Genomic DNA, 17,352 nt, shown 5'->3' with positions numbered 1-17,352 from the left:
GCCTAGCCAGTCTCCAGATCTCAACCCCATCGAAAATCTTTGGAGGGAGTTGAAAGTCTGTGTTGCCCAGCGACAGCCCCAAAACATCACTGCTCTATAGATCTGCATGGAGGAATGGGCCAAAATACCAGCAACAGTGTGTCAAAACCTTGTGAAGACTTACAGAAAACGTTTGACATCTGTCATTGCCAACAAAGGGTATATAACAAAGTATTGAGATGAACTTTTGTTATTGACCAAATACTTATTTTCCACCATAATTTGCAAATAAATTCTTTAAAAATCAGACAATGTGATTTTCTGGATTTTTTTTTCTCATTTTGTCTCTCATAGTTGAGGTATACCTTGGATGAAAATTACAGGCCTCTCTCATCTTTTTAAGTGGAAGAACTTGCACAATTGGTGGCTGACTAAATACTTTTTTTCCCCACTGTACGTATATGAAACGGAACACATTTGTGTGTGCATTGAAAAACACAAGTGTGAATCCTTTTGCGGATCATGAAATACAAGTGTGAATCCTTCTGTGTGCATGTGTGTATTATGGGACTGTTCTGAGCCCATATTTTAACACTGTTCCTTCAGTCGTTCGAGCCGGTATTTTACTGTGTGCGCGGCATTTCACGGAGCATAGCTTCACAAAACATGGAGCGATTCATACCGGATATGTACAGCGTAGGGTAGGGTGACCATATTTTGATTTCCAAAAAAGAGGACATGCTGCCCCCAGCCTCGAGATACTTAATGATACTCAACGTTTACTCAAAGATGCCTTATTGTTTTAAAGTATGCCTCCTCTGTATGGATATACAATTATTATTTATATTATTTTACTGTATATAACACAATAATATCTCTCTATAACCAAAGACACACCAAACAAAGGTTACTCAACAATCAACATGCTCCATTATGCCTAGAATTATCTCTGACAAATCTCAAATGCACAAGAATAACTTAAACATCAACCTGTAACAAAATAATTGCTCTCTTTTCAAGTCTTACTGGACAAAAATAAATAACAAAATATATGAAATAGTAGAAAATAGAAAATCCAGCTTTAACAAATAATCTCTTTGTATCTTGTCAATGTAAACAATAAAACAGTAACCTCACAAAGATACTAATCTCACTATTTTAAAAGTGCACTATGCAGTTTTGGATTTTACATTTGCATAATTGCCATTAGTGAACATAACATAACATAACATTTGAACCTAAATCAAACCAAACACATTTTAAGGCACCATGAACCAAATACAAGCCTACTTTAAATGTTTGTAAACACAATTCCAGGCCCTGTCATTGTAAACAACCACATTGAAACGACAACTTTTCACATATTTCTAGCTTCAAACTGTTTTTTAGGGTCCCAATTTAAAATTTAAAATGTCTCTCTCACAGCTACATAGCTTTCTCTCTCTGCATAGCTGCATACTTCAATATTCTTCATCCTGCTTTTCTTCTTCATCCTCCTTGTCTGCCCATCGATATTTTGCTGTGGATCTTTCCCAGCAGTTTTCGGTTGCTCAACAAATAAGCATGAAAGTCTTTGCAAGACATGTCTTTCAAATTGTATTGCACAAATAGAATTCCATTCAGTGACTCAACAGACCTCTCAACATTTGCATTGTGAGAGGAAAGTGCAAAGACAAACTGTGCAATCTTCAGTAGTTCTGAGTAACATGCAATGCTTTTGGCCTTCTCAAAATATTTGGTCCGCTTCTGGTGCATCTGCAGGCCACTGAACTCCTCATCATGGTTGCACCTTTCTGTGAATCTCTTCAGATTGGTGACCTGGTCAAAACACTTGACATCATCAATTACCACCCCCTTCTCTCCTAGGAACTTGATGCAGGCCTCCACATCATTCCACTCTGGTGGCTCACTCAGATCCATCCACGTGAATGTGGAGAACTCTTCCATGGGAGTCATCCACTTCTCCAAATACTCCAGACATGTACTGTACAGGCCTTGCACATCAGCACAGAACTGGTCCTATTCCTTACCAAGTCCATCACTACGCTTTTGTGCCAGTAGTCCCTTAACTTTAAGGGACATGAAGTTGTTGCTCTTGCGTTCAAGAAGAATGGTGTGGATGCTGTTCATTATTTTCTTTACCTCCATAATGGAGTTCTTCTCCTTTTCCATGTCTTGAATGTGGGTGTGGAACGCAGACATGAGTGAGTGCATGTGCCAGAGGTAGATCTCACTGAATTCGTTTAAAAAAAACTTCTTGATCAATATGGGTGGTTTTTGCTGAGACAGAAAGAATGCCTTTAAGGCTGGAAACATCTGTATCATCCTCTCAATGCCTGGGAACAATGACAGCCACCTTGTCTTGCTGTGAGAAAGCATCCTTCTGTATTCAATGTCAACAAAATCACAGTACTCCTTCAGGCTCTCAGTGCGCACAGTGTAAATGTGGAAGTAATGGTAGATTTTGAACATGATATTCTCAAGGTCAATATCCATTGTGTCTGCCCCATGATGAACACAATTATTCAATATGTGTGCTGGGCAACCCACACCGATCAGAGTGTTCTTCTGCAGCAACCTCTTCAAATTTGCAAACACATTCTTTCCCCCTTCATCACGTCGGATTCCTCCAAAGTTTGTGTTGCAATTGTCGCCAGTAAATGCAATGCATTTTTCAGACAAATTGTTTTTCGCCAATGTTTCAATGAGATATTGTGCAATGGTTTCTGCTGTCTCATTTGGTGTGTCTTTAACCTCGATTAATTTTGTTTGCATGCCACCCCTCTTCCAGTCAAAGTACTGGATTATGATTGGGAATATTTTCACTGCTCCGTGGTTACTCCCGTCTGTAGAGACACCACAGTACTGGATTTCTTTGAGTGCTTCATGTGCGACATCAATCGAGTGGGGCGCCATAACACCATTGACAATGGCTTCGGTTTTAGTGCGCGCACTACTGAATTTTTTGGCAGTGTCAGAGTCTGGAAATGCTTTTTTTAGCAAGGCACTTTTGCAATCCATAGATCTGTAGCTGTTGTGATGTTTCACAGTGTGAAATGCAAACGCACCCTCCGCTGCATTTACAGCATTCTCTGTTTTGCCTGGTCTAACAAAGAAGTCTGTCAACTTTGCCGACAACAGAGTACCGTAGTATTCTGTGCAATGCGCCAGTCAATTTAAGTACATGCAAACGGTCCACGAAACCCGGACATTTTCATGGAATTTATAAACCCCCCCCGGACGACCCGGACAGGGCGAGAAAAGAGGACATGTCCGGGCAAAAGAGGACGTTTGGTCACCCTAGCGTAGGGCACTGAAGGACGATGCTGTTCCTATTTTGTTTGGACCAGCGGGAGATTCGGGTACACAACCTGTAAGTATTCATTGTTGTTTTTGTATTTATTATGTTTAAAACGAACAAGGTATATCTACCACGACTGTGTAAATGGGTAAACGTTTTTCTGGCAGCTAAGCCATTGACACAGTGCTAACAGGGCTAACTAAGTTGCTAGCGTTTCCATATATCAACTCCAATGTCAGCAAGTGCCTTACATGTATCTCATAGCAGGAGAATGTCTGCATTCACACACAACATACTCATAGACAGTATACTCCGGGTGATTTACCGTACGGTCAGTACATTATAGTTGGCGTTCCTGGCGTGTGAGCTACCGTTCATAGCGTGTATGCTACATAGCTAAACAAGAAGGCTACCTAGAGCTAGACATGCTAGGGAAACATTGTTTTCATGCCAGCTACAATGAATGACTGAACGTAGCAGACTACCCGTATAAGATTACAATAGGCTCTGTGCACAAGATGGCGTCTATCAACTTCCGGTTCATTTTGTGTGCGGTTGTAAACTTCCGGTCTACGGTGTGGAGTGGTTGAGCGGGTAGATAGCGATATACATACGATAGATAGAGAGAGAGAGAGATAGAGAGATCGATAGATAGAGAGAGAGAGAGAGAGAGAGAGAGAGATAGCAAGATAGATTGCATACAGATAGCGATATAGTTAGCGATAGATAGCATAGAGAGATAGATAGATATCATAGAGAGATAGATAGATAGATAGATAGCATACAGATACAACCCAGTCTCACGGCATTTCGTGTTCACCAACACGATTTTTAATCTATTGATTCGTGTTCACCAACACGATTTTCCCCTTTTTTTCGTGTTGCACAGCACGATTTTAAAAGCAATGTATTTCTATTGGTAGTCTCACGACATTACGTGTTATAGGAAGACCGGAAGCTGTGTGGTTCATAAAAGCATGTTTTTACTCAATATCAAGCCACAATTATTGCTTTTATTTTAAATCGTATAATTTCGGACTTTTGTTGCCGTCTGTGAGGAAAATAAATGGGGCTCAGAGCCTCAGGATACTGAAATCTGTATATATGTAAATCTTTTTTTAATTGTAATTTGTTATTCTTTTCAAAATAACACACAATTATCTTTGTTTTTATTTATTTGTTTAATTCCATAATCTCTGTTTTTTTTGGCGTCCGTCAGGAACTGAATTTCAAAATAAACCTAACCGGAAACAGACGTAGGCATTTCGAGCGATTACCCAAGATCCTCAGCTAAGCTCGCCGATTGGATGTTTTAGCCGCAATGTATGCTGGGATTTGGTGTTTATATGATATGAAATCTGGAAAACATTTTAAAAGAATAAAATAATACTTAATTCCATGTGTTCTTGCTTTTCTCTTTGAAAGTCATCACATAACGGCATTGTAATAAACGGTTCGGCTGCATTAAATATTACAGATCTGCCGTAGTTCTTTATTTATAGAGCCCTGATGAGAAGACCTTTGGAAAAACTGGAAGAAATGCCGCCGAAACTGAAGACTTGACGTGGATCATAAATATATCAACAATTAAACAACATCTTCAATTTTTCTTTTTTGGTGTCCGTCAGGAACTGAATTTCAAAATAAAAATAACCGGAAACAGATGTACGCATTTTGAGTTCAGGATGGCTGTGCTGTAAACTCATGTTTGTGCTGGGTGTATGAGGGTTCAATTAATGGGGTTCAGTTTATGTGTGTGATACTGTAAATCTGGGTGGAGCTTCACAGGGTTTATTGATGTGTAGAGGGGATACATAAATGAACGTCATTGAGATTGAGGAATCAGGAGAGGCCACTAGTAAGTGTGATTATTATATTGAATTTGATTTAAGTTGTATGGGATATGTGTGATCCTAATTGTTGTATTGTTGTTGTCCTTTTTTCTTCTAAGGTTAACAACCTATTTGGATTTGATTAAATTATCAAACCTAGGAGTTGTTTCCGTCCATCTTGATTCCACCCATACTGTCGGGAGATAGACAGTACAATGGCCGAAGACACTACACTACCCATAATCCCAAGCTATCGTTTAGGACTACAGTCCCCGTGATTAATCTTCAAGCTCTGGGATTGGATGTTGGAATGGCAGTGCGCCAAGGTTACGCCGAGCGTCAAACAGCTGTTTGAAATGGAACGAAACCACGCCAAACTATCCAAAACTGGAATCGAACGCCCCCCCAGGACTACACATGCTATGGGACGTCTCTACTGAACGTTTTCGTTTTTCCCACAATTAGAAGTTGCCAGTATTAAACACATTGGTGTTATCAAATGTAAAACATATAATTAATAAATGGGTGAAAATCGCTTGTGTCCATAATGCGCAGCATTAATATGTACCCACATGACAGCTCATTGTTACTTTGTAATTCTACTCCACTACAATTCAGAGGTTAACCTGGTATTTTTACTCCACTACATTTATTTGAGTTACTTTGCAGATTCTGATTAATGATGTGAAATATAAACTACCCTTAAAGCAGACTTTAGTTACACCTGAGTAAAATTCAGGGAAGGTGATTGTCAAGTGCCAACAATCAGGAGAGATATTTGATAGTTGGTGATTGAGAAGACTAAACATTTATCTGCAATTGACATGAATGGAAACAAGTAATAAGGTATATTCATTACTCGTTATTCTCTACTAATAGTTCATTAAAGACTGTATAATTGCTATTTTGCACATCCCTTTCAAGATTTCAAGATTTTCAAAGGTTTATTGAGATATCATAATACACAACTGTGTATGCAATGAATGAAAAACTTGGGTCACAGGTTCTACAACAGCGCATTACAAGACATCTATCAATATGTGTGTACCACCATGGTACCACCACCATTAAACTGTCATATTCTGCACATTTCTTATACTATCTACATACATAAGAGTATAATTCATATGTATGATATCAGTTAAAATAAGTGCTTCAACATAGTCAACATTGCAGGAAAGCAATATATTAGACGTTAAGTACTTTGTCAGGCTTAATATTTATCTGTAGATACCCCCAAAGCTTTTTTCTTATTTAAAAGAAGACCTTAATCAAAAGTATTATTTAATGTTTGAATAAAGGTTAATTAGTTTTTCTGTTTTGCACATCCTCATATTAATATCTTTGTACATCCAGCACTAAACTGTTTTATTGTAGAGATCACTTACAGTATCTTCTTGATTTTTTATATTCTATATTTCTATCACAGACCTTCTACTTTCCCCCTATGAAAGTATGTACGCTTAATATTTTTTTAATCAAATATAACACATAAAAACAATAATTCAATAACATGCTTTAACCACTAGGCGGTGCACACAGCCATAATAACTTTGTATTATTAGTGTAGGACACTTATGTATGTACAACATCTGAAGATGTGTAGTTTTATTCATGCTTTCACATAATTGTACAGCATATTGCTATACTATTTCAGACTCAGTATTTACATTCTTATATTCAAAGAAAATCAGTAATATCTTTAAAAACTACAAGTCCTTTGATATCAGCTGTGCATCGTTATGGTGTAAATATAAGCTATCTACCAATTGGATCAAATGTAAAAGTCAGCCGAATTAGTGTTGATACTGCAAGGAGACGAATTGTGTGAAGAAAAATTGAAGATGTTGTTTAATTGTTGATATATTTATGATCCACGTCAAGTCTTCAGTTTCGGCGGCATTTCTTCCAGTTTTTCCAAAGGTCTTCTCATCAGGGCTCTATAAATAAAGAACTACGGCAGATCTGTAATATTTAATGCAGCCGAACCGTTTATTACAATGCCGTTATGTGATGACTTTCAAAGAGAAAAGCAAGAACACACGGAATTAAGTATTATTTTATTCTTTTAAAATGTTTTCCGGATTTCATATCATATAAACACCAAATCCCAGCATACATTGCGGCTAAAACATCCAATCGGCGAGCTTAGCTGAAGATCTTGGGTAATCACTCGAAATGCCTACGTCTGTTTCCGGTTAGGTTTATTTTGAAATTCAGTTCCTGACGGACGCCAAAAAAGCCAGAGATTATGGAATTAAACAAATAAATAAAAACAAGGATAATAGTGTGTTTTTGGTGAGTAAATAACAGTGTGTTATTTTGAAAAGAATAACAACTTAGAAGGAAAAAAAGATTTACAAATATACAGATTTCAGTATCCTGAGGCTCTGAGCCCCATTTATTTTCCTCACAGACGGCAACAAAAGTCCGAAATTATACGATTTAAAATAAAAGCAATAATTGTGGCTTGATATTGAGTAAGAACATGCTTTTATGAACCACACAGCTTCCGGTCTTCCTATAACACGTAATGCCGTGAGACTAACAATAGAAATACATTGCTTTTAAAATCGTGCTGTGCAACACGAAAAAAAGGGGAAAATCGTGTTGGTGAACACGAATCAATAGATTAAAAATCGTGTTGGTGAACACGAAATGCCATGAGACTGGGTTGACAGATAGCATACAGATAGCGGTAGAGCAAAGTGAGAAGGCTAACGTTAACGTGATGGCACTATTTTACACTTGATGTCTCCAAGACCTACCGAAGGTTAACATCAGTGATGTACATCGGCTGGTACAAGCGGCAAGCTCAGCCCCGAGGAGCAAAAGAGAAAAGGGGTTCAAGATGTACATATCCAGTTACATCAACAATTATGAAGGTACGTGACAAACAAAGCTGTAGTTACTGGCTAACTTTGACAACTTGACAGTCTTGATACAGTGTAAAGCATTTTAATGATGTACTATTATGTGTTTTGGATAACATGAATGATGTCCAATTCGATTGTGGGGCTGAAATTGTCCCTAAGGACCTTGATCAGCCACTGAGTCTTTACCTCAGCATCAATAGGAAATTAATGGAAACTTATCTCCCGATTATAATTGGACGAATTTGTACAAAGGGGCACACAGCAATGTAGTGCCGACTTTCTTACCCACTGGAAGCCCAATCGCTTTTCTTTACCGCTCATCATCTTTGCTGCACAACGGTCAGGAGGAATTTTGGACCATTCCTCTTTACAAAACTGTTTCAGTTCAGCAATATTCTTGGGCAACACACTCTCACTCCATAATCGTCCAAGAGCGACGTTTGGTCAGGGTCCCGTGGCGTGCAGTTGTGACGCTCCTAGGCTCCTTCAGCTTCATAAAGGGACGCAAATAGCTTTCAACTGATTGCAATGTATTCCGATCTGCGGTGGGATTTGACGCTCATGGAAGCACGGCATTCGTTTGTGTCGGCTGCCCTTAAAGGCAATGTGAGCGTCCATTCCCATTGGATAACGGAGAATTGTACACCCGGAAGTAAGTATTCCCCTTACTGTCGATTGATTTTACAGTGATATCTGCACTACTCATCGACTAAAAAACACCAGATTATCCTTGTTAATTACACAACATTGATTGGTTTAAATTGTGTGCAATGCTTTTGTATTTTTCCCCTTCGATTCGGAGAAACAAATATTTTTTCGGAGTAAAGGATGGCAGAAGACACTACACTACCCAGAATCCCCAGCTATTGTTTAGGACTACACCTTGTGCTCTGTTTGACAAACCCCGTGATTAGTTCTCAAGCTCTGTGATTGGTTGACCTCCAACTGCATTCCATATGAAAAAAACCGTTTCGTAAAAGATAAAATCATACTTTATTCAGCAGTGCTTGCTTTACTCTTTGAAAGTCATCACATGAATGCATTGTAATAAATGGTTCGGCTGCATTAAATATATTACACATCTGTCGTATTTCTTTATATTTATTTATCTACAGAGATCGGGCTCAGAATAGACCGGAAACTATTCTTTTACCGTTCAGTTTGAATTTCACAATAAAGTTAGTAGTAATATTTTGTTTTGATATTATTGTTTTTTATTAACTACTAGATCGCTGGGTCATGTTAAGACCATCTTTTCTGTGGGTTTTTTCCATCGCTTTTGTGTTACAAATATCAAAACAATAACTAAATATATCCTTCGTAAACTAAACCAGAAACAGCAGTATATTTGATTTTGTTAACACTGTAAACTTGACAGCTTTTTAACCCAAACCACCTACTGGTTAAAGCACGTTATTACACGTTTAGAGTAATGCAATGCAGGTAGATTGTGTTGCTTTTTAATGACTGTTTGAAATGCCTTTTTCTTAATGTCTTTTATTATTATTAAATACTTGTTACTTGTTGCTAGGGACGCTGCTATCGATATTGTGTTTCGCAACATGTTCTCTATCTATGGCACGTCTCTACTGGGAGTTGTAGTTTTAAAAGACGTTTTCGTACTTCCCATAATAAGAAGTTGCCAGTATACTGTGTACATCCCTGGAGGTTTAGGGGATACGAAACACTCAAATTTAAAACATATAATTAATAAATGGGTGAAAATTGCTTGTGCCCATAATGGGCAGCCTTATACAGTGGGGCAAAAAAGTATTTAGTCAGCCACCAATTGTGCAAGTTCTCCCACTTAAAAAGATGAGAGAGGCCTGTAATTTTCATCCTAGGTATACCTCAACTATGAGAGTCAAAATGAGAAAAGAAAATCCAGAAAATCACATTGTCTGATTTTTAAAGAATTTATTTGCAAATTATGGTGGAAAATAAGTATTTGGTCAATAACAAAAGTTCATCTCAATACTTTGTTATATACCCTTTGTTGGCAATGACAGATGTCAAACGTTTTCTGTAAGTCTTCACAAGGTTTTCACACACTGTTGCTGGTATTTTGGCCCATTCCTCCATGCAGATCTCCTCTAGAGCAGTGATGTTTTGGGGCTCTCGCTGGGCAACACAGACTTTCAACTCCCTCCAAAGATTATCTATGGGGTTGAGATCTGGAGACTGGCTTGGCCACTCCAGGACCTTGAAATGCTTCTTACAAAGCCACTCCTTCGTTGCCCGGGCGGTGTGTTTGGGATCATTGTCATGCTGAAAGACCCAGCCACGTTTCATCTTCAATGCCCCTGCTGATGGAAGGAGGTTGTCACTCAAAATCTCACGATACATGGCCCCATTCATTCTTTCCTTTACACGGATCAGTCGTCCTGGTCCCTTTGCAGAAAAACAGCCCCAAAGCATGATGTTTCCACCCCCATGTTTCACAGTAGGTATGGTGTTCTTTGGATGCAACTCAGCATTATTTCTCCTCCAAACAAGGCTAGTTGAGTTTTTACCAAAAAGTTATATTTTGGTTTCATCTGACCATATGACATTCTCCCAATCCTCTTCTGGATCATCTAAATGCTCTCTAGCAAACTTCAGACGGGCCTGGACATGTATTGGCTTAAGCAGGGGGGCACGTCTGGCACTGCAGGATTTGAGTCCCTGGCGGCGTAGTGTGTTACTGATGGTATCCTTTGTTACTTTGGTCCCAGCTCTCTGCAGGTCATTGACTAGGTCCCCCCGTGTTGTTCTGGGATTTTTGCTCACCGTTCTTGTGATCATTTTGACCCCACGGGGTGAGATCTTGCGTGGAGCCCCAGATCGAGGGAGATTATCAGTGGTCTTGTATGTCTTCTATTTTCTAATAATTGCTCCCACAGTTGATTTCTTCACACCAAGCTGCTTACCTATTGCAGATTCAGTCTTCCCAGCCTGGTGCAGGTCTACAATTTTGTTTCTGGTGTCCTTTGACAGCTCTTTGGTCTTGGCCATAGTAGAGTTTGGAGTGTGACTGTTTGAGGTTGTGGACAGGTGTCTTTTATACTGATAACGAGTTCAAACAAGTGCCATTAATACAGTTAACGAGTGGAGGACAGAGGAGGCTCTTAAAGAAGAAGTTACAGATCTGTGAGAGCCAGAAATCTTGTTTGTTTGTAGGTGACCAAATACTTATTTTCCACCATAATTTGCAAATACATTCTTTAAAAATCAGACAATGTGATTTTCTGGATTTTTATTCTCATTTCAGCTCTCATAGTTGAGGTATACCTAGGATGAAAATTACAGGCCCCTCTCATCTTTTTAAGTGGGAGAACTTGCACAATTGGTGGCTGACTAAATATTTATTTGCTCACATATACCTACATGCCAGCTAAGGTCAGAAGAGCTTTATTTAACAGCTGGTCTTATGTTTGTGACCCCTCCTGTTGTTAATTGATAACATTACATTAATTGATAAGCCTAGAACATGCACTTGTCAAGGTTCAGAGGCAAATTTTGCAAATATGGCAATAGCCATCGATCATCTTAAGATAAGATATACTTTATTAATCCCAAGTTGGAAACATTAGCGTTAAATCAGCATGTGTAACAGTTGTAACTTGTAAATATGCAGTGGTGTTTATTTGTAAATCATTTAGTATAATCACACAAATTCTGTGTTTCATATTTAATAATTCTGTGTTCTTTATTTATTGATTGTTCAATATCTGACAAGGCCGGAGATGAAATATCTATATACATCCTATAAGAGTATAATACATATGTATAATATCAGTTAAAATAAGTGCTTCAACATAGTTAACATTGCTGGAGGTATGCCCAAATATTGATAGATGTCTTGTAATGCACTATTGAGGAACCTGCGAAACCAAGTTTTTCATTCATTGCATAACTACACCGTTTGTGAATATGATATGTCAATAAACCTTAGAAAATCTTGAAATCTTGAAAGGGATATGCAAAATAGTCATTATATACAGTCTTTAATGAACCATTAGTAGAGAATAACGAGTAATGAATATACTTTATAGGGATCCTATTAATATCTAATAATACAAATAATGAAATTCAATAACATGCTTTAACCACCAGGTGTCCCTTTCTATCAGCTGTACACCTTTATGGTGTAAATACAGCCTATCTACCAATTGGATCAAATATAAAAGTCAGCCGAATTAGTGTTGATCCTGCAAAGAGACGTATTGTGTGAAAATAAATGTAAGATGTTGTTTAATTGCTGATATATTTATGATCCACGTCACGTTTTCAGTGTTGGCGGCAGTTCCTCATGTTTGTCTAGAAGTCTTCTCATCAGGGCTCTATAAATAGAGAACTACGGCAGATATGTAATATTTAATGCAGCCGAACCGTGTATTACAATGCCGTTATGACTTTCAAAGAGAAAAGCAAGCACACTCGGAATAAAGTATTATTTTATGGAATTGCACAGGGGAAAATAACGTATCTTTAGATGCGGATTTTGTTAAACTAATATGTTTGCGCTGTGGACAAATACATTGACGGGGAAGGGGGTAGCAATAAAGATAACACCATTAAACAGTTACACAACATAACAGAAATAATATCGATAGCAGCGTCCCTAGCAACCACCTTGGTAACAATGAAAACGTTCTATGGACGCAATTTCCTGAAGTAATCTTCGTAATAACTAGCAAACTAAAGATCATGTACATCCACTGCACACATAATCTGAAATAACAACTCATATTTCTCGCATCAAATGACATCAAAACGCATTTTAATGGCCAAACTAACTTTAAAGTAGGCATTTTCCACCGAGAATAAAACGAAGTTCGGCCATGTTTTTTTTTCTGTAGGGAGAAATTTGAAGATCACGTGACATAGACGCCAGCCATTGGAATGAATGGTGAAAAAAAACGGGGTTTGTCAAACAGAGCACGAGGTGTCCTAAATGATAGCTGGGGATTCTGGGTAGTGTAGTGTCTTCTGCCATCCTTTACTCCGGAAAAATATTTGTTTCTCCGAATCGAAGGGGAAAAATACAAAAGCATTTCACACAATTTAAACCAATCAATGTTGTGTAATTAACAAGGATAATCTGGTGTTTTTTAGTCGATGAGTAGTGCAGATATCACTGTAAAATCAATCGACAGTAAGGGAATACTTACTTCCGGGTGTACAATTCTCCGTTATCCAATGGGAATGGACACTCACATTGCCTTTAAGGGCAGCCGACACAAACGAATGCCGTGCTTCCATGAGCGTCAAATCCCGCTGCAGATGGGAATACATTGCAATCAGTTGAAAGCTATTTGCGTCCCTTTATGAAGGTGAAAGAGCCTAGGAGCGTCAAAACTGCACGCCACGGGAACCTGACCAAACGTCGCTCCTGGACGATTATGGAGTGAGAGTTTGTTGTCTTGGGATGTCTGGTGTGAATCGCTCTCTTGAGGTCATGCCACAGCATCTCAATTGGGTTGAGGTCAGGACTCTGACTGCGCTACTCCAGAAGGTGTATTTTTTTCTGTTGAAGCCATTCTGTTGTTGATTTACTTCTGTGTTTTGGGTCGTTGTCCTGTTGCATCACCCATCTTCTGTTGAGCTTCAATTGGTGGACAGATGGCCTTAAATTCTCCAGCAAAATGTCTTGATAAACTTGAGAATTCATTTTTCCGTCGATGATGGCAATCTGTCCAGGCCCTGAGGCAGCAAAGCAGCCCCAAACCATGATGCTCCCTCCACCATACTTCACAGTTGGGATGAGGTTTTGATGTTGGTGTGCTGTGCCTTTTTTTCTCCACACATAGCGTTGTGTGTTCCTTCCAAACAACTCAACTTTGGTTTCATCTGTCCACAGAATATTTTGCCAGTAGTGCTGTGGAACATCCAGGTGCTCTTTTGCAAACTTCGAACGTGCAGCAATGTTTTTTCTGGACAGCAGTGGCTTCCTCCATTTTATGACCAACTTATGCTGAAATCCAGGTAATTCCAAAGGGTTCACATACTTTTTCTTCCAACTGTATCTCTCTCTCTCTACCTATCGTATGTATATCGCTATCTACCCGCTCAACCACTCGTAAACCGGAAGTTTACAACCGCACGCTCAATGAACCGGAAGTTGATAGACGCCATCTTGTGCCACTAGCCTATAGTAAACATGTTCTTGCTAGACCAGAGTCCTGCACGGGTCTGATTTTCAAGACCCGCTCCCGCCCCGCACCCGCGACGTGCAATACCGAACCCGCCCCGCTACCCGCACATATTACCAATTAGCTCCGCAACCCGACCCGACCCGTCGGCACAGGATCCGCAACCCGACCCGAACCCGCATATATATATGAGCAGTGAAAACGTGCAATTATTAACACACGCAGTTGCATATTTCTCTCAAAAAGCGTGGGATGTTGGTTATTTTCTCCATCTAGGAGGACACCAAAAGCCTCCCAGACGTTGGATTTCGCTCTTGAGGAAGTGTTGGAAAATCCTGTTTCTCCGCTAGAGAGCTTCACCTCAGCCATTCAGAATGTGGCGCGCTCAGAAGCAGATTGATGCGCTGCAGAGGTTATGATTATGCACGGTCCCGCGGGGGGTAGGTCTGAGGATTTAAACATTAAACTAAATTATTATTATTTAAATATATTTACTATGCAACACCCGCGACCCGACCCGCATCATCTTTGTTTTACCCAGAACCGAACCCAGAAAAAAGTGTTTGAAAAAATACTCGCGGGTACCCGACCCGATGCAGGACTCTGGCCTAGACTAGCTGTTGTTCATAGTAGGTTGGCATATTACACTGAATAACTATCAAACGTAGGTTAGCATAATAGCTGGAAAGCTAACTGTGTTGATTAGATAGATAGATTAGATAGATACACACTCTTACCACAACTACTACGAACAAATCTAAAACAACTAAGTTTCTCTAATATTTTGTGATTTGCATTTGATTTCATCCTGCCAGATCAGGAAACTCCTGGCGTATCTGGCGGACAACAAACACACACGGGATGACCACTCTGATGCCTCGTCCTAAAATGCCCCGGCAGCAGCTTGCAAAGCTGCGATAGGCAAGATGCCGAAAACGCCTATAAGGGGAGGAATGGATGATATACAGTGTATATATGTATATTTACACATGTTCATTTCTAAAAATAAAGTTTGATGGAAATACTTAGTAGCCTTTCTTCCCTGAATCATTTGCTCCTATAACATATCATTCATATATAGCAAACCATGATTTGATTTTTCATCAAACAGTAGTAGTTTATTACAGGTAAAAATAACTTACTCTTCTATAACAACAGTTGTAGGTACAGTTCGGTTAGTTAGCCTATAAAATATATACAGCTGTGCCGAGGCCTGATGATCCGCTCAGAGCGAGCCGAAAAAAGCACTGTTAGACATGGGCGGAGCCTCTCTGGTGGTTGACTAATCAGAACAGAGTGGCCGAGCTGACCAATCGGAGCACATTGGGCTCACAGGGAGGGGGGGGCAAGAGCTCCAACGAGCCGTTTAGGACAGAGAGTGAATACACATACTTTACAGAGATGCTGTATGCGAAACCAATGTGAGTTTGGAAAATTGCACAGTATTTTTCTATTTTGGTATACCTCAACAATGGAATTATGATCAGTGGAAATGACCATGACATGTGACCTTTAAGACAAACTGTGACTTTTTTGACATAGAAATTCTTTTTTAAGATTGACAAACATCATATGTGTAATTCGTGGCACAATTCAAATGGGATCGAAAGATAATCTTTCTCTCTCCACTGACTTCAATACATAATTTTTCCGAAATAAGGTCACATGGACCGGAAGTAGATGTGGGCGTGACTTCGCCTCTCTATTTCCAGAAATGAGATGTCCTTCAACATGGCGCCCTGAAATTCATTTCCGGGTCACTACCGGAGGATTCGAGGAGTCGAGGAGGGGAAAGTAGTGAAATGAGAAAGGGCCACAGACGTGGACACATACACACGCACACCCAGCGAGTCATGTGTAAAGCTATACAGACATTTAGCTTAGCTTAGTATAAAGACTGGAAACTGATGTGTGGATGTAAACGGAAATAGCAGCTGAGGTCACATGACAGAACATGTTATAAATACCACAATATACCATATGTCCTAAAATGAAAAAAGAAAAAAACGTTTTATTGTGAGATACAATAAAACCCGTTCACGCATAAAGGTCACTATAGTGGACAGCTATTCATAAGGTGTTTTCTTGTATATGCATGTTTTTGTTTTGCATAGTTGCACCATCAGCCACTACATAGGACCCTATTGCATCATCCCATACACTGCCACTCAGTGGAAAGTTAGTGCAAGTGCATGATACATGTCTCTAAACCAGGGGTGGGGAAGCTTTTTTGCCTCTCAAGGGCCATTTCATTTTCAACATCCTCAGAGGACTGTACAAATGATTGACCTCTGCTTAAAAATACTAAAATCACAGCCCATTCATTTGGCCTTTCTTTCACGCTGTGCAAAGAAAAAGCGACCTCTTAGTCCATATATCTTACCATGACTCGCGTATGCATGCACGTGCACGGTTGTGGCATGACCATCAAAACAGAAAGATATGGACACAAGATGTGTGCAATTTAGTTTCCTATCCATGTGAATATGATTTAAGTGGGGGGGGACCTAACCTCCTCTAGGGGGGTCTGGGGGCTAGCTCCCCCGGGAAGATTTTTTTTTTAAATGTTGAAGTTAAAAGCATAAATCTGGTGCACTTTGAGAGCAACATCAGGAGATCATTGTATTCAAACTCTATTGTTTTTTATTAATAACAACATTTTTTTTCTGTCATATAGTATTTTATACCTGTTTACTTTATTCTCTTAATTTTTTTATAACTATAATGATCATATAAAGATGTGCCTTACCTCACTGGTTGGAGAAAAGGCTTCTTATATTCGTTAGCATAGCTAGCTAACCAGATGCTAATAACAACAAAGATATTGACTGTATGATCAGTACAGGCGCGTTCACACCAAGTACTTTTCCCACAAAGGTTCCTGAGAACTCTTTAACTCTCATGAACTAAGTACAGATCGCGTTCACACCGGAAATGAGTTCCTGGGGGAGGATTAGGCAAATGAAGCCGCTGACGTCACTTCTTCTTCTTCTGCTTTGGGTTTACTGGCAGGCCGCAAACAACTTCACGGCGTATACTGCCGCCCAAAATCCCCGGCCAGAAGTCCCCGGAGTTGGGGACTGGCTTCAGCGCTGGGACTCCCAGCTGTTTCTACTGAAGCCTTCCGAGTAAACGGCCAGAATGCCGACACCTCCTCATCTCCACCGCTCCCATGTTTTATTTTGTGTTGTCATAAGTTAGTATCTCTGCGTTTCTGCGCTGGGCTAATG

This window comes from Notothenia rossii, assembly GCF_949606895.1.
Source record: "Notothenia rossii genome assembly, chromosome: 8".
In the NCBI taxonomy this organism is placed as follows: domain Eukaryota; kingdom Metazoa; phylum Chordata; class Actinopteri; order Perciformes; family Nototheniidae; genus Notothenia; species Notothenia rossii.
The sequence above is the reverse complement of the archived record's forward strand: the minus strand, read 5'-3'. Positions refer to the sequence as shown.